The sequence below is a fragment of the Cryptotermes secundus genome, unplaced genomic scaffold, assembly GCF_002891405.2.
Source record: "Cryptotermes secundus unplaced genomic scaffold, Csec_1.0 scaffold612, whole genome shotgun sequence".
Taxonomy (NCBI): Eukaryota; Metazoa; Arthropoda; class Insecta; order Blattodea; family Kalotermitidae; genus Cryptotermes; species Cryptotermes secundus.
Genome location: NW_019729902.1, coordinates 1390229 through 1412822, shown reverse-complemented (window position 1 = coordinate 1412822; position 22594 = coordinate 1390229). Strand labels below are relative to the sequence as shown.

At 41.1% G+C, this 22594-nt stretch overlaps 1 protein-coding gene across 1 annotated transcript in view; it reads right to left on the bottom strand.

The window, feature by feature from the left end:
- The window catches only part of LOC111865771, a 36608-nt gene extending 18708 nt beyond the window's left edge, over positions 1–17900 (bottom strand). Inside the window, exon 1 of the mRNA XM_023854040.2 lies at positions 17848–17900. The gene's annotated coding sequence lies outside the window, so the exon portion shown is untranslated. The remainder of the gene's footprint in view (positions 1–17847) is intronic.
- Positions 17901–22594: the final 4694 nt, after the last annotated feature.

The window sequence follows — 22594 nt, the reverse complement described above, 5'->3', positions numbered from 1 at the left end:
GATCTTGAAGTTTCTGGAAAAATATAAGTGTTCCCTTGTTCTCAGCCTCTTTCTCTATAACATCTTAAAATAGATAATATTTGGCCATTTTTTAAATCAAATTAAAAGATGGCGTGTGTTAGAAACCAACGTTTTCGTCTTCGACCACGAAGAATGTGTCAGCAAGTTCTTCTGAAACAATGATATGTACCAAACGAGTTTGTATCATATTTCAAAGAGCCGTAATAGTACTATTAAATCTTTGTTTAAACGGCGTTTTCTAACAGCAAAATTTGCAGTTCTTAAGTGTTAAATGTATTCTCGTGCCCACGATGCACCACTACAGAGACAAGGGACATTTACAGAGTGTCAAATGTTTCAGGTTGTAGAACTTGGCGGTCTATGGTTAAGGTGCCGGTATTTGGGACGAAGATGACCCTTTTGTTTAGCACAGAATCTGAGTAGCGTGACGTCAGGATTCGGTACAATGGAACTGCATGGAGAGGAATCCTTGAGACTCTGCTGGTCAATAAATTATCCTCATCTTTATGGAGCCCGAGGAGTCAATTTACTCTAATGCATCTTCGAAAGTAATTTCGCCAAGATTAGGCAACCTTGCGGGGGCAGAGAGATCCCCAATATGATGATTTTGATTCCCGTCAAATGTTGAACGTCATAATGACAACTTAGAGATTATACATTAGTATTTTTTTATGACGCGTCCTCGAAGATGTTTTACACGCACCTTAGTGTATTCATAAAAATCCTCCACTGGTCCTCATTCTGAGACTGCTGAATCCATTCCACAACTTCACTCCATATTTCATTAAGAGCTATAGTTACATCGATCTCTCATCCACGCCTACTTATCCCAAATATTCTCTTCTCTTATGGCTTCCCGTTACATTTTCTTATAGATTTTTTTTCGTTCCCATTCGTATCCTACGTATCCTTCTTCATTTAATTATCCTAGTGGTATTTGGTTTCCGGTCTAGAAAACCGAGATTAACGGCCGTAGGACTCCGCTGCGCTGACCACGTGACACCCTCTATCAGAAAAATTTGGCACTAACTTCGCCGACAAGCGGCGGTCGCTCGGTCGGTATAATTCGCTTGCGGACTACAGTCCACGGAGTATGTATGTAAGTGGTATTTGGTTAAGAATATATATGGTGAAGCTCTTCATTATCTGGTTTTCTCAGTTCATTTGTTACTTCCTGTCATTAGTCCAGATATTCTCTTCAACACTTTGTTTTCAAATATCATCAGTCTATGTACGTTACTTAATCAATTAGGGAGAGAGCTGAGGTTCTCACGCTCAAAAAACAAGCCGTAAATTAGAGCTCTGTAGATTTTCGTCTTTTGATGTTTAGACAGAAGACCAGATGATGGAAGTTTCTGAACCGAATGGTAGCATGCATTTCCCTAATGTAATGTGTTATTAACTTGTTGTACGAACATCTTAACACAGCACAAAATTAGTAGTCGGTACAGATTTGAACTAAACCATGTAAGTTCCAGTCTTCTGAAACGAATTTCATCTTAGGGCGCGAGGATTCAGACCAGATCTGATACTGCGCATATGTCAGGGACAATGAAAAGGGATACTCTCCAACAGTCTAAGTTTTTCATGAAAAATACAGCCATTTAATGCTTTGGTAAGAAAGCAGAAAGTAGAGAAAAAATATTAATGTGACAAGCAGCGTTAAATATATTTTCACTAACTTAAAAAATTCTGACAAGATATGGACTCATGGAACTGAGTCCTTCTTGAGAAGCCGCCAATTGTGCAGCCACCCAAGAACTTCCCAGCATTTTATGGAACCCGAAGGTTCATTACCTTGTTCACAAGAGCCTTCCACTGATCCCTATCATAAGCCAGATTAATCCAATCCATACCATCCCATTTCATCTATCTAAGATCCATTTTAATATTGTTTATCCACCTACGTCTTGGTCTTCCCAGTGGTCTCCTTCCTTCCGGCTTTCCCACCAATATCCTATATGTATACCTCGTCTCCCCTATTCTCGCTATATATGCCCTGCCCATCTCATATCCTTGACCTTACCATCATGGATTAAAATAAGGAGAGATAGAGAGAGAGAGAGGGAACAAGAAAATGTTCTTCCTTCTGAAGAATTAATTCTAAGATGCATACGACAAATGAAAGATTTATTGCAAAGAAATGAGGCAACAGATTTAATAGATTAATGTTTCTGTTTCAACGTGGTTCATGTTCGACTATTTCAGGTACAAAATGATTGCAAGTAGAGGTAATCAATATTGAAGATTACAATGTATGGACACAAGCTGTACTTTTTTGAGAATAATACTGGTGTTTGCTCTGCATAATAATATATTCTGTTGTTGAAAATAATTAAGGTCGGGGATTCTTCATTGTAGAGCCATGAATTCCGAGAATTTCTATTGCATATGCTCTGTTGTTGTAAAAACCAGAACTTTATACTGCACAGTGATAAATTCTGTTGTTTAAAATAATGACTAGAGATTCGAGTTTCTTTTGCAAGGGGGAATTAGCCGTCACACAAACTACATTTAAAATTTAAGGTTTATTCAGCTATATTCTTGTAATAGAGCAGGTTTTTCTTTATTTTTCGGAATTTATTCGAAGAAATAAAGGAACATCATACATGCACAGACGCCGGGCGTATATATGGTTCATTTTGCGGAATGAAAGTTGTCCGTCTACGAAAACACTCAAATTTAAGGTTCGTAAGTTAAGGTATATCTTCAGTATGTCATCTCCCGTATGACTTAAAGAGATCCCCGTTATTGAATTAGGGACATTTGCGACTATCTCAATAAAATTTACCTGACATCATCGACGAGACGTCAGCAGAGGCAGAATGCACTACTATTTTAAACACAGCTGCCACTCTCCTTGTTCAACACAACAGAATGAAAATGAACTGAAAGACTGACAATTCTTGAACACCTCACTTAAGCAGTCGGCACTCCAGTTAAACTAATGGAAGCAGCACCGACAGATCCAGTGCACTTTCCTCGTTGCAGCCTCACAATTAGGTTTTAATTGACGCTGTTCTCCGTGAACCGAGACACACGCAACATGAATTCTTACCATTTCAAAACGACGTAAGGAACAGTACGCCATGAAACTGGGATTTCTTACTACTGCAACATTATCAGAGTCGTTCAGGACCTAGAGATAGGCTTAATTCGCATGGGTGGGGGAAAGTGGAGCCCAGCTGGGTCCACTCGGCACGTCGGCCACTGATTGGCCTATTGTACTTGCCCTGGGTGATTATGATGATGGAGAATTTGGTGGAATGAAGATTGGCAGGGGAAACCGAAGTACTCGAAGGAAACCTGCCCCAGCGCCACTTTGTCCACCACAAATCCCACTTGACCAGACCCGGGATCGAACCCGGGCCGCCGTGGTGGGAAGCCAGCGACTAACCGCTTGTACTATGACGCGGCCTTAGAGGTGGGCTTAATATTTTTCTAAAAAAATAAAAAATGGCCCTGAATGTACGGAATTCGATGTGAGAGGCACCGTTTAACACATTTCTCTAAAGACGTTACTCTAGCATAAGGTCATCATTGTGATAATAATCATAAACTTAAAGAATTAGGTTACGTGCACATTAATTTCACTTATTAATATATCCTTTTATTGACTTTTCGAAATTCCTTTTCTCTCGTGGATCTTAATACATAACTCTCTTTTAGGTTATGATTACGTCAATTTTTTAAAACTTATTTGTACCATTTATTCCCTTCATCTAAAATTCTACCTATAATTCTCTTATTGTGTAATTTGTCTCTAATCTCTGAGCGGGACCCTGATAATTATAGAACCCGCTTTTAGGAGCGTAAAGTCTTTTCATTTTTAATGTTTTATTATTGTCCACCATTTTGTCGTGCAGCAGCCGAGAACAGTAGACGATCCAGGAGAATGGTCGGGCGCTGCGACAGGAGACAACAGCAGTGCTTAGAGAGAAACCTGCTCCATTGCCATTTTTCCAGCACAAATTGCATATGCATAACACCGGGATCTAACGCGGGACTCTGAGATGAAAGGCAGGCGACTAACAGCTTTAGCTAGGCCGTGCCATAGCTCAGGCGGTTAGTCGCCGCCTTTTACCTCACTCTCCTAACAAGAAACAACATTTACATGTCTTCATTTTCAGTCTGACCTTCCCGACGCTTTATGAACAGTGACCACCGCAGCACTTCAGTGTAACTGTATAAGTGGTTACAGAAGTGAAGTGCACCTCACAGACATCCTCAGCCACACCAGAGAAAAGTAATCAATGTATTACAAGTGCTGAAACCGAATGGCGGAAGCTTGTCCTCCATGCCTTCTGCAAATAAAACGTAAGACGAAACATTTCTGAAAAGTAACAGCAAGACTTCAAACGCTCTTTACAATGTGAGATTTGACGGTTTTATGGGGTATCAAAATTGAAATCTTCTCTGACGTCGCAGGATGTAATTACTCTGAAGACGGAAGCTGCAAATTTCCCCGAAACTTTGGCACCCGCATACCAGACTACATGGCGTCACATCCCAGAAGACCGTACTCTTGAGGTCCTTACACTTTGGAGATATTTTGGGCCTACATCAATTCCAAATGCGTTTCTTTTGCTATCCTCTATCTCTGGACCGCCTCTGTGGTCTAGTGGTCAGAGTTTCTGGCTACAGAGGTCCGGGTTCGATTCCCGGTGCTACCAGATTTTCTGAGAAGTAGTGGGTCTGGAACGGGGTCCACTCAGCCTAGTGAGGATAATTGAGAAGCTATTGCAAAGAAATAGCGGCTTCGGTCTAGAAAACCGAGATTAACGGCCGTGGGGATTCGTTGCGCTGACCAGGCGACACCCTCTATTCGCTGAAGTAGGTACTAACTTCGCCGACAAGCGGCGGTCTCTCGGTCGGTATAGTTCGCTTGCGGACTAAAACCTTAACAAAAATGCCCTCTCTCTGTCTATGTTCATACAGCCTTGCTGATACAACTGATCAATTTGTTCGTTCTAAAGTGTTCGGACGATGGTCGGGTTTACTGAGTTTTTGAACTTTGTCCATCGTAAGCAACACAACGTTTCCATCTTCAGGCGAGGGGTGGGAGATACTTGCTCTGTTGGGTCCCTTAGAGATAAACTTAATATCTGAGAAGTTTTTCCAGCTGTTGCATTGGCTAGAGTTGTGAAGCCATATTGCGCCAGTGAACATGGATCCAGTCCTTATTGAGTGTTCCACTTACACGATGAACAATTTTCGATGAACGTCGACCATTGTATGGAGTCTTTACAGACTGGCTTTCAGTGATAGTATCTTGAGATCTGCTTCTCGTGAGCAAAGATATATGATTTAGTGTTTTTGCTAACTGTATTCATGCGTTCTAATTCCTTAAAAGAAGGGTATGCACAGAGTTCATACCGGTTTTACAAGTTGTTCAGTGATTGAGGTGAGCTTTTTCTAACGGACCCAACTGAGTGTCTCCCACACCTCACCTGAAGAAGGAAACAGGTCCAGTTCCCGAAACGTTGTGTTCTTTAGAATACCGGACGATGGAGAAACTCCCAAAACCCAATCATCAAGAACTGATCAGCTGTACGCATACGAATAATATAACAGAAACATTTGGATCAATCTTAGGTTAATATTTAAATGTGCTTTAGAAATCCCAAGACCGCAACTTACAAACACTAATCCCAGAAGAAGGAAGCATGTACACTAGTGCTTGGTCCATATTTTTCTGTATTGCAAATTGTGAATTTAATTAATTTAATTTTTAATTCATTCATACTTGTTCAGAATAAATTATGTTTTCATTTTATACATGTGCCCTTTTGTGATGTAGCCACATATGTTTAGGGTTTTAGCTCGGTGTTGCAGTTCCACTTCCGGATTCCCAGCCCGTCTTTGTAACCAGGGTCACAAGAAATTAGAGTTCTTTGTAAATGTTTCACATGCAAATGCACATAGTTCATCATTTTGAAAGAGAAATAATGTGTGTCTGTATCCAAGTGGAACAGCTCGCCACGTAGGGATCGTTATAAACGTTTCGTATCGAACGGCTGTGTCCGCCATAGGGAAACAATGCAGGTAATTAATATCCGACAACATGGCACCGCATTAATTCTGTATGCCGTATATCTGTAAGGAATCGAAATGAGTGTGGGCCTGGTTCAGGAGTTTTGCATGGTGAGAGCAGAAAGTAGAGAGACCATGACTGTCTGGCTGCGTGTTTCGAATTCTAAACTACTTTCTGGCTGTTATTATTATTATTATTATTATTATTACCGCCTCGTATTCTATGGGTCAGAGTTTCTGATTAAAGATCCAGAAGTCCCGGGTTCCACTCCCGGCACTACCAGATTTCCTGAGTAGTGTGTCTGGAACGGGGTCCACTCAGCCTCATGAGGATAATTGAGGAGCTATTTCAAGGAAATAGCGGCTCCGGTCTAGAAAACCGAAATTAATGGCCGTAGGAATCCGTTCCGCTGACCAAGCAACACCCTCTGTACGTGAAAGTTGGCACTAACTTCTCCGATAAGAGGCGGTCGCTCGGTCGGTATACTTCGCTTGCGGACTAAAAGCCACGGAATTTATTATTATTATTATTATTGTGGTTTGTTTTATAACGCTGTGAGCATCTCAGGCTATATACCTGAGATCCATTAATAGTGAATGGGAAAGAATTTGGAAGGAAGCGGTCGTGGTCTACTCAAGAGGCTATCCCGACATTTTCTTAGAGGGGTTCACAAAAACCATGAAAGACCTGTCAGGACAGCCGTTGTTTCGACCAACATTAGAACTGGGCACCTCTCGAATAAAAGTCTAGATCGTTATTGGTACACCAACCTGCTCAATGATTATTAATGTTATTTGGAGTACTGCTTTCTGAGTTGTAACGCCGTGTAGTTCGGAGAAATACCGACGTTTCGCAGAACATATCGCCTCAGTCTTCAGAGTGGAAGAGCACGCCAGTCAAGAACGCAGCAGAAGCAAGCGACACACACTGCCACAGTCAATAAGTTCGTGGAATGGCCGCAAAGCGCCGTACGGGAATTTCCTGCCAATGTGTTTCAGCAGTGTTTTCGAAGCTATATCAACTTTGGCAGACTTGCATAGTGGCCAACGGCAACTATTTTGAGGGCCGATGTGGATCTGTGTAAGTGTATGTGAATACCTTGTAATATGATGCGATAAAACCACAGTCCACGAACTTGATGACTCTACCACGTAAACAGTTTGCTTTTACTGGTTTCTAGCTTGGCTTACTCTTCGACCCTGATTATTTTAACTACAATATAATTGTTTTAATTAAAATGTTTCTTTTCATTACTTTGCATTTATTGTTTTCGAAGTGCCCAATTCGCAACAGTTTTTGACTGTTAGACCTGTTTCCTTTTCCTTTGAACCCCAGGGGTGATAGGTTCCATTCTATCTGCATTTCTTTCATTATTGATAATTTTGGTATGCAATTCTTTACACAATTTTTAATGTATCTGATTTTCCATTCCATTCCATGCAAGTCTTATAAATGCATTAAAATTGAAATAAAAGTTCTTCATTCAATTGGATGTCTAGAGTTGTAAAAGCAAAAAAAAGTAAAGGTATCTCGGTAACAGGCCTTGGAGACCCATAGGGCTGTGAGATGTTGAGGTCCCTACATTTTCTCTAGACAATCGGCTCACAGATGGCGGTAAGGTTGTCAGCCTTACACGCCGGCCGCGCTTTACTCCCCAAGAATATTCCTAGTACTCATTTCTATTAGAAGCTGAGTCGACCCCAGGGCCATAGTGCGGCTGGAAGGATTGGGTCAATTAAAGAAAATCCACCTCATCGGGATTCGATCCTGCGACCTTCCGGCTTGTAGCATAGTGCCTGACATATTCCTTAAAATATAGACTAAGATATATGTTCCGATATAATGAAGGTTTAACAGAGTAGGAGAATAAATTGTATATTATACTTATTAGCTTTGTCAACAACATAATAATACCGAATGCAGTGTGGTTTCCACAATGTTTACTAACTCCTCAGCGGTAGATTTTTAATTTTGGGCAACAAATGCAATATGCTAAGTAGCAAGAATGCGTTGCTGTTCTACACCAATAGTAGTTAGTAGTTATATGCCTAAATCACGATGGAAGTACGTGTACCGTATAACAAAAAAAAATATTTAAATATAGAACAGAATTGGAAATGGTTAAAAGCCAGAGAACTGTTGTTTTGTATTGAGTCAAGTTTGCTGTTTGATGTGGGAGGCCATGCCTGCCAAAAGAAATATTTAGGTTATAAAATGTGGTACTATTCTTAATTCGCAATGCGTAACCGGTGCAGATAACGGAAGTGTATCGCCTATTACAAACAAGGACCTCTCTTTCTGAAGTGCAATTGTCCTGTCATGTGCTACTGTTCGCCTTAACGGGACAGAATCGAGTGACCAGCATTATAAGCTGCCTCCAGCGAGTCTAGCGTAAAATGTCCATATTTTTATTTTCAGTGGGCTATGTAATCTGGGTATTTGTTTGATTTGATATGTATTTTGTTTCATGACAAATTTTATGAATTAATCGACTACTTGCTCTGTTCTAGGCTTCAAATCGAACCGCAATACGAGACGACAAAAAGACAACCATTTTGATAAAATGTGATGCATAAATGCCGTTCATTTTATTAAATATGTATGCCTCACGTTTTATTAAGGCATAGATTCCCTGTTCAGAAATAGCCCTATACACCAACTTGTGTTTACTGGGGTCACTTGATTTCTTATATTTTCCGTTTTTGCATAAAACGGACAAAGTTAAAGCATATGGCCGCGCCATAGCTCAAGCGGTTAGTCACTGGCTTCCCACCGCGGCAGTCCGTGTTCGATCCCGGGTATGGTCAAATGGGATTTGTGGTGGACAATGTGGCGGTGGGGCGGGTTTTCTCCGAGTACTTCGGTTTCCCCTGCCAATCTTCATTCCACCAAAATTTCCATCATCATAATCACCCGGGACAAGTTACAATAGGCCAATCAGTGGCTGCGGTGCCGAGTGGACCCAGTTGGGCTCCACCCTCCACTAAGTGAATTTAATTTTAAGATGAGCAGTTTGTGCTTTATCTAGAAGCGAAGGTCTTGCAGAGTGAGCCCAACACAAACATACAGGAAATACAAGGAATCAGCCCACATGTCTCTGCTGGACCATCCGATCAGTCAACCCAGCGTGGATATCTGTCCCATCTGGACCCCTTTCATCACAGCAGAAGTCAAGAAACTACAACTCGGTCCAGTTGCAGATTGAGTGGGGAAATTAGTGTTTTCTTTGTGTTGGTACCATAAGGAGTATTGCTTCTCTCCAGCGATAATTTCAATCGAGACACCTATGTGTGGAATTTAAATTATTTGTTTCCTTAGCTCTCGCAGATGGTTTGTGCTGTGTTTGATTTGTATGCCCCATCTGGGAGCTGGAATAGTTGTCAGGAGATAGGAAATAGCTCTATCGGGCATGATGGGTCCAACTGAGTGGGGTTCACCTGAAGATGGAGACAGAATCCAGTCTCCGAAACGTGGTGTTTTGAAAAATAAACAGGACTGTTTTTAGATAAAGACACGACGATGGTTAGTGTCCGAAAACTTAATATGTATTTGTATTCAAAAACTCAGTTGTAAGAAAAGTAACTAAGTTAAATTTTTTCAATAATTTATAACTGGTGTGTTAAAGTACTGCGTTTTTAAATTCAAAATATTGATTAGTGTTGGAAGTAGTGTTTAGAATTGAGAGATTCGTACATTTTTATTTATCAAATTACATACTTTACATATATAATTACTTGGCGTGTGTATGTGATAATAAGTGTTTCGCCGGCAAATTGACATCCTTCTGCTTCTTCCCCTACTCACCTGACTTCTATGGTGAGTTACAATGCATAAATATTTTTCTCACTGCCGTTTTCTTCAAACCAACATCATTAAAATCAATTTAATATTACAATAATAAATTTCACGCTGAATAACATAAGTTTTTCTGATCAGCATGGGACATGTCAATGAAAATTAGCACAAATTAATTTAATGATGTTGGTCTGAGGAAACTACAAAATGCTACAAGATTTCATTAGTCCAGTGATTGATAACTAATTTAAATGTAATTTTATGTTTTTTCAACATGCCACACCGTATACATATGTGTACTAATATTCTTTATGATTATGCCATAATTAATTATTAGCAATTATGTTAGTTTAATGTACGAACTTTAAAAAAATTGGAAAGGTATTTGTGAGTAAATTTGTTAGGACCGGGCCCTCGTCTTGTAAAAAAATTACCGGGCCGCGGTCTCGCAAAGGTTGAGAAACACTGTCGTAGACGGGCGCGGCCAGCCACTGTGATCGTCTCCAAATTTCGTTCATTTCCATGAAATGTCTACTATTGCAGAGCCTTTCGTGCGACGGATTTCACACTGCATACAATAAAACAGACGTTTCGGTAAATATTTGTTAGACGAAATATGGTTAAAACGAGAGTTTTAATAAGGTTCTTCTTTTGTGTTATACATTTTCTTCAGGATGAGCTGTTTATGAGCCGACTTCAATGGCCGCGCGGTCTAAGGCATGAAGTGTCTTCGCTCTCCGAAACTCTGGAATCGTGGGTTAGAATCCCACTCAAGGCATGGATGCCTGTGCGTTTATTCCGTGGTTGTGTTGTCCTGTATGTAGGTATCGGCCTTGCAATGGGCTGATCCCCAGTCCAAGGAGTCCTACCGTCTGTGTATAGGATTAAGAAACTGAAAATCGGCCAAGATCCAACAAAAACAGTAGAGCCATAGACAGACAGAGCTGCTTATGAGAAATATGAGAGGACTGACATTCACTCTGGCTTCTTGTAAAGTAGTGATTGTGATTAATCAGTGAAAGGCGAAGATAAAGTTGTCTCTGTATAACCACCACAACGAGAAAATATAGGGGGAGTGGAGGTAAAACTCCACGCATCATACCTAGCGAGTTTGCTCAATCCATAATGCTAGATACAAATCCTTCGGGACTGAGGTTTTCCTCAGTCCTTCCAGGTAATTTCTGGTATAGTACCGTATATTAGGAAGCGGCAGTGTTCTTCTACATTAATTTTAATTCCTTTCTCATTATCGCCGGATAATTGTACGCTATATAGTCTCGAAATACTGACAGTGTTGTTCAGTAAACTACAAATATGAATGTTTTCACATATCCTCAATATCTATATGAGAAGGAAACGAGTGGTCAGTTTTACTCCAGTCCCTTTATCACTTTATCAGCCCCGAAATCTGTAAGAGCCTGGGCGAGCCCCATATGGTCTGACGCAAGTCTAAATGCCACCCCAGAGGGTGAGATTTTCCGCCGTTGTCTCCCTCAGTTAAAACACATCAACTACCTAAAAAATTTGTCAGAATTAATGACACAAAATTTCCAGACACTGTGACGGAAACCGCCATGGGTGTCGTAATTATTGAAAAAGCTTCGTTTACACGGTTGCATAACATAGATAATTACGATTTATTGGTAACTATATGCATATAAGGGCAGCATAAATTATTTTCATCATCAAAAATTTTTAAAAAAGTGTTACAAAATATGTCGCCCGCAAAACTGTCCTCAGCCGACCGTGTGGTTCGCCTGCGCTGTCTCACCAGCCTCGGATGGAGAGAAATACACCCCTCTCTGCTTTCCTGTATCGGCAAGACCACTTATGAGATGAGGAAGCGAGCGCTACCAACTGATTCCTCCGTTCCTCCTCTCGGAATTCATCTGGGAATGAAACCCCGGTCGCGCAGCCCTTAGCCAGTTACTTTAATGACAGATCTACTTGCTAAGCACCAGAATTATATTTATATCACGGTTCTCAGTGCAGATCCCCCAGAGACAACTTCAACCGCAACGAATGCGTTTTAGTTCTGAACTCTCCACGGCGATGTCTGTCCAGGTTGCAGCACTCTGGGTTGTGACGACATGTAGTCTTGTACGTGGGTACCACCCTGAAGACTCCGACTATGTTTCTTCGAAACATTGGTACGCATATCCACCTACAGCCAGAAGTCCACGACTAGGTTAATCGTACTATATTTTTACTGGAGTTGAAATGTGCCTACTGACGGAGAGACGCGAATCTCCGAATTATACTGTAACGTGGATGGCCAGAGCGTTTCTAGACAACGACCTGTAAACAACTCTCAGCTGAGTGCGTTACAACAATAGGACGAATGTTTATAGCTCGTTGCTAGGCGACAGTCAGCGCACCAATGGACTGATGAGATATCATGTAACATGCTTTCTGTGCGGTCTTCATCATCAACGGTAGCGTAGTTGGTTGAGCTATTATGCTACAAGCCGGAAGGTCGCGGGTTCAAGTCCCGATGAGGTCATTGGATTTTCTTTAATTGACCTAGTCCTTCCAGCCGCACTATGGCCATGGGGTCCACTCAGCCTCTAACAGAAATGAGTACCAGGAATGTTCTTGGGGGTAAAGGGCAGCCGGCACGTAAGGCTGACAAACTTTCCGCCATCTATGAACCGATTTTCTAGAAAATGTGGGAACCTCAACATCTCACAACCCTATGGGCCTCCGCGGCCTGTTACAGATATACCTTTACTTTACTTACTTACTGCGTCATCAACAAGAGAATTGTGTTTCCTATGCGCTCCGTGCTGCGGCTATATAACGACAGCTCTGAGCCGTAAGTTCAGAGTGACAGTGAAAGAGTTCTGAGTTCTGAGTTCTCGGTAGATGAGAGCCACCGAAATTTCGTCGACCTATGAAGACTTGAAGTGCGATTTCAAGACTCCATGTGTGCTGTAGTGCAGTGGGATTGGGAGTGTGTAATTTAGTGAGACGTTTATAGTTCCCGCGTTATAAATCCTTTGCTAGGAAACGGATAGCGAAGACTAGTGGAAATAGACTGAGAAGATTAGTCTGGAGTGATTGTAAATTGCGTAAATCAGCAAGAGTGTAATAATTACCTGTAGTTAGGACCTGTAAGTTGTTAATAAATCCAATTACCAATCCAATCCCGCGTCTTAGTCACTGTGACACGTGACAAGATGTTCGTTTCATATACTTGGTAATAAGGCTGCGTGGAAATTTTAAGCTCAGAACATTCAAAAGAGCAGGAAGTTAGCGTTTCAGACGCTACGGTAAGGCTAGAAATCTGTTTTTACTCACCACCTAACGTTATCCGAAGCCCTGAGCATCTGCACATCCCGGCGACAGTGGAGTACTGAGGGACCTACAGCTGTTAGGAGGAATACAAGAGTTCAACATGACTCAGCTTTTAAATCCTCAGCAACTCTGCAAGAACGGTTTTGTGCTCCTCGACATTATCTGCAATTGACGGAGCACGAATGGGGGGGGGAGGAGAATAAGGAAACTTCATGGACATCTCAGCATGCAAATTCAAGGTTACACCGTAACCTGTATACGTTACAATGTACATGTCAACACTCCATATCCGAGGGGCTCTTGCTTCAGATCTCGACAGGATTACTGGATATTCTGACTGTAAATTTCCAGTGTTTTCCTGAATTTCCCAAAAACATACAATAGGCCACCAGCAGTCTCTCCCACGTTCTTTTGAATCATTTTTCAATATCGTTCTCTTAATCCTCTTTCGTAGATACGCGTAATAACGCATGAAACATATACAGCGCACAGTCTTGTGTCTTCTATGTGCCTATTTCTGGAAGAAGTTCGAAAACCCAGAAGAATACCATAGGTCAGTCTTCAGACTAACCTGCTCTCTACATGTCTGAATTGTTCATCAGCTTTTCAACAACGTCATTTATGAAGGATGTCGACTTCTGAGATGTGGCGCCGTATAGATATTGTGTCAACCGAAGTTTCGGAGGAATGTATCGCCTCTGTCTTCAGGATATAAGAAATCCGCGAATGAGGAACCAGCGTGAGCAGGTGGCTGCAGATCTGCAGCTGGTTCCTCGCTCGAGGATTTCTTATACCATGAAGATGGAGGACATACGTTCTTCCGAAACGTCGGTTAACACAATACCTACACGGCGCCACAACCCGGAAGTCGGCATTCTTCATAGTCACCGCCGTGAAAATCTCCGATCTTACAATGTCATTTATGTTTTCTTTATATTAAGTTCGGTAAACACCACTGAATTGTGCAGAATCACAAAGAATGCTTCAGGAAAATATATGTGCTTATGTTCTTTAAAGGAGCATACCTTTCCACTTTTCCTCTTAAATGAGATGGCTTCTACAGCCAATTTGTATGGCAGTTGCCCTACTCTGTTAAGAGAATGATGTTACTTCATTTGATTGAAGTGTGCAACAAAATTACATGCAAACAATACTAAGTGTTTGTGACAGAAACTACACTCGGATAAGGGAAAGAATGAACACGTGTGGTGCGGTTCAGATATGCCGCCTGTTTCCCACACCCCTCTCCGTCGACGCCAGGGACAAACTGAGAACACAAGGAGAGAGTGCTTGCATACGAATCTAAGGCCAGAATTCAAGGGAAAACTGAAGATTAGTAACTGTTAGGCAGGGGGATGGAAGAGGGTGTGTGTTCATTCTTTCTCACACTCAACTTCAGTTCCTAATGACAAGAAGTCTGCAACGTAATTGTTACATCTTTTCAGGCTCCTGTGAATTTGGTGCTAAATGACAAGGCAGAGAATATTATATTGAGAAGGAAAGTGAACGCAACTATACTTTAATTATTGCTTTGTATGGATGTGGAACTTCTTCTTTGACATAAGGGAAGATCATAAATTGAGGGTGAATGAGAGTGGGGTGCTGAGGAGAATTACTGGACCAAAGACGAAAATAACATGAGGACGAAGAAAATTGGATAGTGCTGAACTTCATAATTTATTTTCTTCATAAGATGCTACTAGGACGAGCAAATCAAAAAGGAGGGGATTGGTGTGGCTTGTAGCACTCATGCGTAAAATATTTTGATTGGAAAACTTGAAGAAAGAGAACATTTTGAAAGCTTGAGCGTAGATGCAAGAATAATATTAAAATCTGTCTTACAGAAATAGTGTGGAAGAGTGCGGAGTGTTTTCGGTTGGCTGGAAACAGAGACCAGTGGCGGCCTCTTGTGAATACGGTAATGAAATTTTAGGTTCCATAAAGGGCGGTGAATTTCCTAGTTATTGAAAAGTTTTAGCATCTCATGGGGGACACGCTGTAACGTAGTTGGTTGAGGCACTATGCTACAAGCCGGAAGGTGGGTGGGTTTTTATTTTACTACCTAATCCTTCCAGCCGCACTATGGCCCTGGGGTCGACTCAGCCTCTAACAGAAATGAGTAGCAGGAATCTTCCTGGGGGGGTAAAGGGCGCCCGTCGCGTAAGGCTGACAACCTCACCGCCATCTGAGAGTCGATTGTCTAGAAAATGTGGGAGCCTCGGCGTCTCACAACCCTATGGGCCTTCACGGCCTGTTACAGGGATAGCTTTACTTACTTTATTTTTAGCGTCTCATGAAGGATTGTGCTTCCTGTTGCCAGTGAATGCATCCCTCAAACTATCCAAAAACTATCTCCTTGCCTAGGCTCACTGAATGGAACTGTTTTCTCTCAGTTGCGTATTAATTTTATTATTTCCCCTCACATGCATTCTTTGAATATAGGTGTCTTGTTTGCCTCGTAAATGTAGTAATATTTTCAGTAGCTCACATCCCAAAGTGTCGAGTAAATATTGCTTTGGAAGGGCTGAGGTATGAAGCGGTCTGGCCTAATATGAAATACTATTCTGAATTTCTCTTAGGGACTAATGCAAACCATGAAGATCACCATTCAGCGTAACAAATATCCGGGCCGAGATTTGAACCCCGGACCTCTCGAGTGCGAAACAAGATTGCTAACCGCCCAACCACGAGATTCAATTCCGTATGTTACTCCTAATGTGAATATTATGTTAGCAATTGTAGTTGTTCATTGTCTCAGACTTAGAGAGTCACCCGTGTGAAGTCGGGTTCGAATTCCTCCACCGTGACCCTGCGAGTCGTAGGAGGCGACGAAAAGGGAAGTCTCACATTTGAGACAGTAATATGTGGTCTCGCTCGGTAGGTATAGTTCGCTTGCGGACTAAAACCATGGAGTTATCGTTAATATGTGGTCTCGAGTACCAAGGATCTCGGACCCGAGAAAGACTGCGCAGGAAAGGACCAGCAGCATATACAAAAGACAGATCCGTCCTCTCGTCAGAGAGGGCGCCCACAAAAAACAATACCGTAACTGTCAAGCAGTAATAAAGATCTGGGCGCAAGCCCCAGATGGGAGCTTTATGCCAAGACAGACTGGGCGACTGACCGTCGGTCGTAAAACGAGATTCAGAGAGAGTTTAATAACACGAATATCACAAGAGGTTCAGAGTGAAATCTCAGTTTGAAAATCACAGTAGAGATTCTGAGTTTTGTACTCACAGTTTTGGACTCGACTCTAGCGAGACAGAAGCAGGTTGTGCGTACTAACGGTGTAATATCGCTCGAAGTGACTAATTGTGCGAGTGTGTGTACAAATAAGCGTCCAATGAAAGAATTCGTTCCAATCCGAAGACCCACGCAATTTATTCTTGTCGCGTGACACAACCGACAAATTACATTATTATTATTATTATTATTATTATTATGCTTGTTTGTTTTCTTATATGCATTAATGTGTCTTTTCTCCAGTGTTTACCTTCAATTAGTCTTTGACTTTATGTTGTGTTTGTCCATTACGTAACTACTTTTATTTACACTGTGCTGTGTCTGTAATTGGCCTTGCGGCTGTTGGATCAGCACATTAATAATAAAGAATTGAATTAAAGTTAATACTACTACTACTAATAATAATAATAATAATAATGCAGTTTCATGTTGTGCGTTTATGAATTACATGAGTGTTTATCAGGGGCGGCCCGTGTATACGCACTGCGGAACTGCAGCCCCCCCAATTTCCACTTGATATTATCGATAACATTTATATAATGAGTCCTTTTTCCTTTAATTCTTTCTTTATACTTGTACAATACAATATATAGCTTAATGTCAGTAGCCAAATCTTTGTATGGAACTGTGCGCTTCTGGAGCAGCACCCCCACTAATTTTAGCTACGAGCCGCCACTGGTTTATTAAGATTAGGAATGCTGACATGGCGATCAAAGGACATGAAGTCCTTTCTGGCGACCAGCACATCGAAGACATATAAAATTCCGATGTTCCGAAGAATGTCTCTCTACCTGTGTCATGCAACATATCAGTCCCTGACAGTGGCGGCAGAAGCAGTCTCAGCGACGCAGTTTTGCGCCATATGAACCCCACCCCCTGTGCAGACTTCGAAGCTAAGGAAACTCCACTGATTCTGCAAGACGACCTAGCTGTATAGTGTTTCGTTGTGTTGCATTTCATGAGTTGATTTGCGCCGCTTTTCTTAACCACAATAGAGATTACCGCACAAAGAAACGGGCGTGGTATAACTTGAACTCTAAATACAGGTACAAAAAAACATTCTGTTTAACCACTAGACCGCTTCTGTTTTTCCTCTCTGCTCTCAACAATGGACTCCATTTAACGCCGATAACAGCAGGATAATGAGATCTATTAACCCACTGGGGCTGTAGTGCCAAGGAAAAAACAAAAAGAAAGGGTATACAATGGCTTCTGATTGATAAAATCATCTCTTAAATGGGAGACCACAGCTGCTTGCTGTTACTATTTACTTTATAAAGACGTGTACACTAGTGGTATTATTATGTCCGCGTGAATGTGTTTATGTCTCTCCAATCAACTTTGACACCAATTAATGGATTTGGATGAAACTTGGCAAGAACATTATGACATAAATATCTACCCCTCCTTCAGTTGTAAATTTTTTATACAGCTCAGTCGGTATAACCACTACTTACGGGATAGACGTCCGGGTTTCGATTCTCGGCAGCACCCACACCGACTGCGGGGTCCACCCAGTTTCATATCCAATGGGTTCCGATGGCTCTTTCCCTGAGGCAAAGCGGCAGGGGCGTGTAGCTGACCACTCACCTCCAGCTAGTGCCAAGGTCAAGAAACGTGGAGCTATAAGTCCACTCTCTCATATGTCTTCATGGCACAGTGTTTAACTAATTAAGTATAGGAACAGCTTTACGTTTTATAATTAATAACACCTACACCCGCCCATATGTGTTCCCGTGATGGTACGTACACACTGGAACACGTGCTTTGTTCCTTTTACGAGTGTCCATAGCGACTTAGAATTGGAACACATGAAACGCACATTCAAGGTATAAGTACTTCCTTATTTCTCGTGATAATGCTACTGACAAGAATACAAGCCCGACAGTTCGTTACGTATATTGTGAGTGACACATCTACATAGCAGATATGCTGAGTAATCAATGGAGCCCTGTGTTACAGTTACGAGTGTTGCTGTTGTCTTCATGTGACAATCAGAATCTGGAACGTAACATTAATGACCCGTACACAGTATCCGACTGGCGAATGCAAATAATGCGTCAGATTTTACTTGTCATTGGTTCAACTAATGAGGGCACAAATTCATTTGTTTATATGCAAATGAGTTATAATATCATGCGAAAGAAGCATCAACGAATTTAGAAGTGGTTTGTTTCACTGTGAACATTTTCCAGCTTCTAATTTTGAAACACAGATACTTTATCAGAAAACGGTTCCTAACGGTCACGGCCTTTCTTAGATGACGATCTTTTCGTTAAGGCGTAAAAAGGTAGATACATCATTTTGTTCAGAATATTTTAAGAGGCCACTTGGGAGGCATAGGTTTGAGTGAGAGGGCAATGTTAAAATGGATCTTAAACCAGTCCTGCATAAGGAAAGGATTCATCTGCCTTAGTATAAAGTCCAGTGGCGATCTCTTGTGAACATGGTAATGAAACTTTGGGTTCGATAAAAGTTGACAGATTTCATGACCAGATTTACGACTGTCAGCTTCTCAAGAATGATTGTATTCTGTGGAGTTAGACGAATTTTAATTGACTCTGTGTAGGCATAAAGTCAGTAGAGGCTACCCCACATCTGGAGCTTATAATTTTCTGTTCGCAGTAATATGAACTTTATTTTCTTTATTGGCTCTACAGCCCCCTTGGGCCCTGGCCTCTGATTTTCAGTTTCATGATCATTTTACAGATGGCAGGACCCCTTGGATGAGCGATCAGTTCGTTGCGAGGCCTCTACCTAAACGCAGGGCAACATAAATACAGAATAAACACATACACATACAAAATATCCATGCCTTGTGTGGGATTCGAACCCACGATCCCGGCTTCCGAGCGAGCGAAGACAGTACATGTCTCAGACCGCTAGGCTACCGTGACCGGCAATATGAACATTGTAGCCTTGCAAATTTCCGATGTGACCAGCGACACTTATTATAGGTTTCTGAATTTTTGTTCGAATCAATATTCCAAAAATATGTAATTACTTTTAGGTGTAATATAAAACAATTTGGTGGTCGCATGATGTTTTGGTTCCATAGAAATAGCTAACACTTGTATATAATTGAATCTAGGGATAAGAATTTGGAAGAATATTTATATATCAACAACTCCAAACGCAGAAAAATTTGCAGCATTTTAGGTTATGTCAGACAAGCAGATATATATCGTACTCGGAACTTGTATATGTGAAAATAATGCAGTGAAATGATTCGCGAAATTACGTAATTAATTTATGAGCTTATAATTTGTGATAGTGCCACCACATAGACCGGAAAATTTGCAGGAAAGTGGGCATCATAAGCTGTCTTCCATAACTGCCTGTGTGTTCTCTCATGTGTAGGTATGAAAGTTATTGTCGTGAAAGTTGTGCTTGTCTGCGTGACTTGCAAGATGATATCTCAGGTAGAATATAAACAGAGCAGTTAATAGCCATCATTATGCATTATTCACATGAAGTACATAAAATGAACGCCTATATGGAAGGTGCCTCTCCCGTTATTTCTCGCGTGCTTCATGGCCGAAACTATTAAGCAGGTTTAAGTGACATCTGGTGTGGACCCTAAGTCGGTTCCTGCTATACATGAAGCTCTAATCGAACATTACTAACGTTCTTATGAAACTGATGGGCTACAAGTCACTGAGGGAGCTGAGCCCTTCTAGAGAAGCTGCCAATTCTGCAGCTGCTGAAGAATTTCCTAGCATTTTATGGAACTCGAAGTTTCATTACCGTGTTCACAAGAGCCCTCCACTTGTACCTATCCTGAGCTAGATCAATCTAATCCATACCATCCCATCCTGTCTCTCTGATCCATTTTAATATTGTCCACCCACCTACGCCTTGATCTTCCCAGTGGTCTTTTTCCTTCAGGATTTCCCACCAATATCCTATATGTATTCCTCTTCTCCCCATTCGTGCCACATGTCCTGCCCACCTCATCCTCCTTGATTTGATCCTTCTACTTATTCTTGGAGAAGAGTATAAGTTATGAAGCCCCTCATGGGACGGGCTACATATGATAAAATATAAGTCTCAGGAAATTAAGCAACTTTTATAACTATCGATTTCTGATCAAGCCCACAAGCTGAGGCTCCCCTTTGCATGAGAACGGAAGCAGAACCAGTTTTAGAAATGTTGCATCTTAGTGTAAAACCTGGATCATAGCTAATGTCCAAGGTATTAAAACTGTAGAGTTGTAGTGAATATTTAACAATATGTAAGGGAAATTGTTTCTAACCTTATGGAGGACGTAATCTATGATGTGATTAGATTTCTGTAGGTCTATAAATTACCATGGGGTATTAACAAAATCTTCTCCTTAATGGCGAGGAATTACAATTGCAAGCAGATAAAGACGGAAGAATTTCGGTGGAGATGACCAAGTCCTGTCACAGGAAACCACTGTGAAACCGTAACGGTTTCCATACTAGAGGTCCGGCTACAGCAGCTCAGAAGTGTCACGGAGCACGTATCAGCAGATGGGCCGCGAGTAATGAGCTATGAAGGCGTCATTCCACCCACTTCTTGAAAGAGATTAATTTTTTACGTGTATTCACATCAGGCACATTCTACCGAAAGGCCGTGAGTAGTGTAGACATTTTGGTTTCTGCGCACAGAGTATTGTGGTTTTTCTCTGCCAATCACCACTCCTCCACAGGCATCTGTCACCCTCTCGGTCCTTACTTGGGACTTCACCGTTGATGCGACAGCAGTCAGGACTCACAGTAAGGTAGCCGACTGTAGGGAGTTGATGTATTATATAAATGTATATAAAAGTACCGTATTTACGCATGTATAGGCCGCGTGCGTGTATAGGCCGCAGCACAATTTTCAGACAGAAATTATAGAAAAAATAATTTTCTTGGAATATTATTTCAGGAGTAGAACATCCTGTATTACTAATTATGAATATATTATTTTTAAATGAAGTGTGATTTCGAATATTTCGAATATAAGCCGCACCCCAGTTTTCCTCTTGCATTTTTGGCAAAAAATGTGCGGCCTATACATGCGTAAATACGGTATGCAGTCTACACAACAAAATTCTGCATTTAAAAATAAAATATACACCAGCGTCAATATAAACAAATGCTGATACAGTAGTGTCATTAGATTCTAAAGGGTTCTGACGAAAGTGGATGACACACAAATTACTGGGTTCTTGGACTTGTTCCATCGTCCGGAATTCTAGGTAATAGAGGACACGACGTTTCGGAAACTGGATATGTTTCCGTAAACAGATGAGAAAGGAAGACACCTACTCAGTTGAGCCCCTTAGAAAGAGCTAATCTCTTGAGACTAGTTTCAACGTCTTTATAATATTTACATGTGGAATGAGGAACATTGATCTCTCCTGCATTGATCTGACGTGGATATATCGCCTTAATGTCTGGGTAGCAAACTGCATAGTGTGGGGGGGGGATATGAAATCAATAGTAATGTTGCTCTCGTATGCTAATTTCATAATTTGTATTACAAAATGTTTTACATAAACACAATTAGGTCATGTTAGGTAACAGTAATAACAGAATGGAAATGAAGATTTCATAATATTTGTAACATTTCCAACAGAAGACATAATGCTTGTTTTATAGCAATTATTTAATTATGAGTACAGAGACTGCTCATGTGAGACAGGTTCAAATGCTGGCAGATAACACGATTGCAGACAAGTGTGTAACTGCTGTACATACCTTGCCGTAACAAACCTGTATGTCTGCCCCACACTTGTTCCATTTTTCTAGGTACAACACAAGGAAGTTAATACGTATGCCTACTACAGTTACTTGCGTTGAGTGTATTTACATCGCACATTGCTTGCTTGAAAATTTAAACAGCTTGAGCAATGATAATGCATAGGTTATATATATATATATATTCTTTAATTTAATGGGGTTTTAACTGATGCATTTAAATTTTGATGTTAATGACATGACTTGATTACAGATAATAAATACCACACACTTAATAAGTGGACAATACGAATAATTATATGTCAGATTATCTTAAATTTACTCAGTTACTATTAAAATGTAATTAAAATTAAAGTGAAAATGCAGTTAGTTAAATACATTTGTCGCCCGTGGTTGACGTGTGAAATGTGACCGAATGGTGCGATATGACTCCAGGAGGCAGAACCTGTATGGAGAAGCTTATATTGAGTCGGTTGGTCAAGAAGTTCCCCTG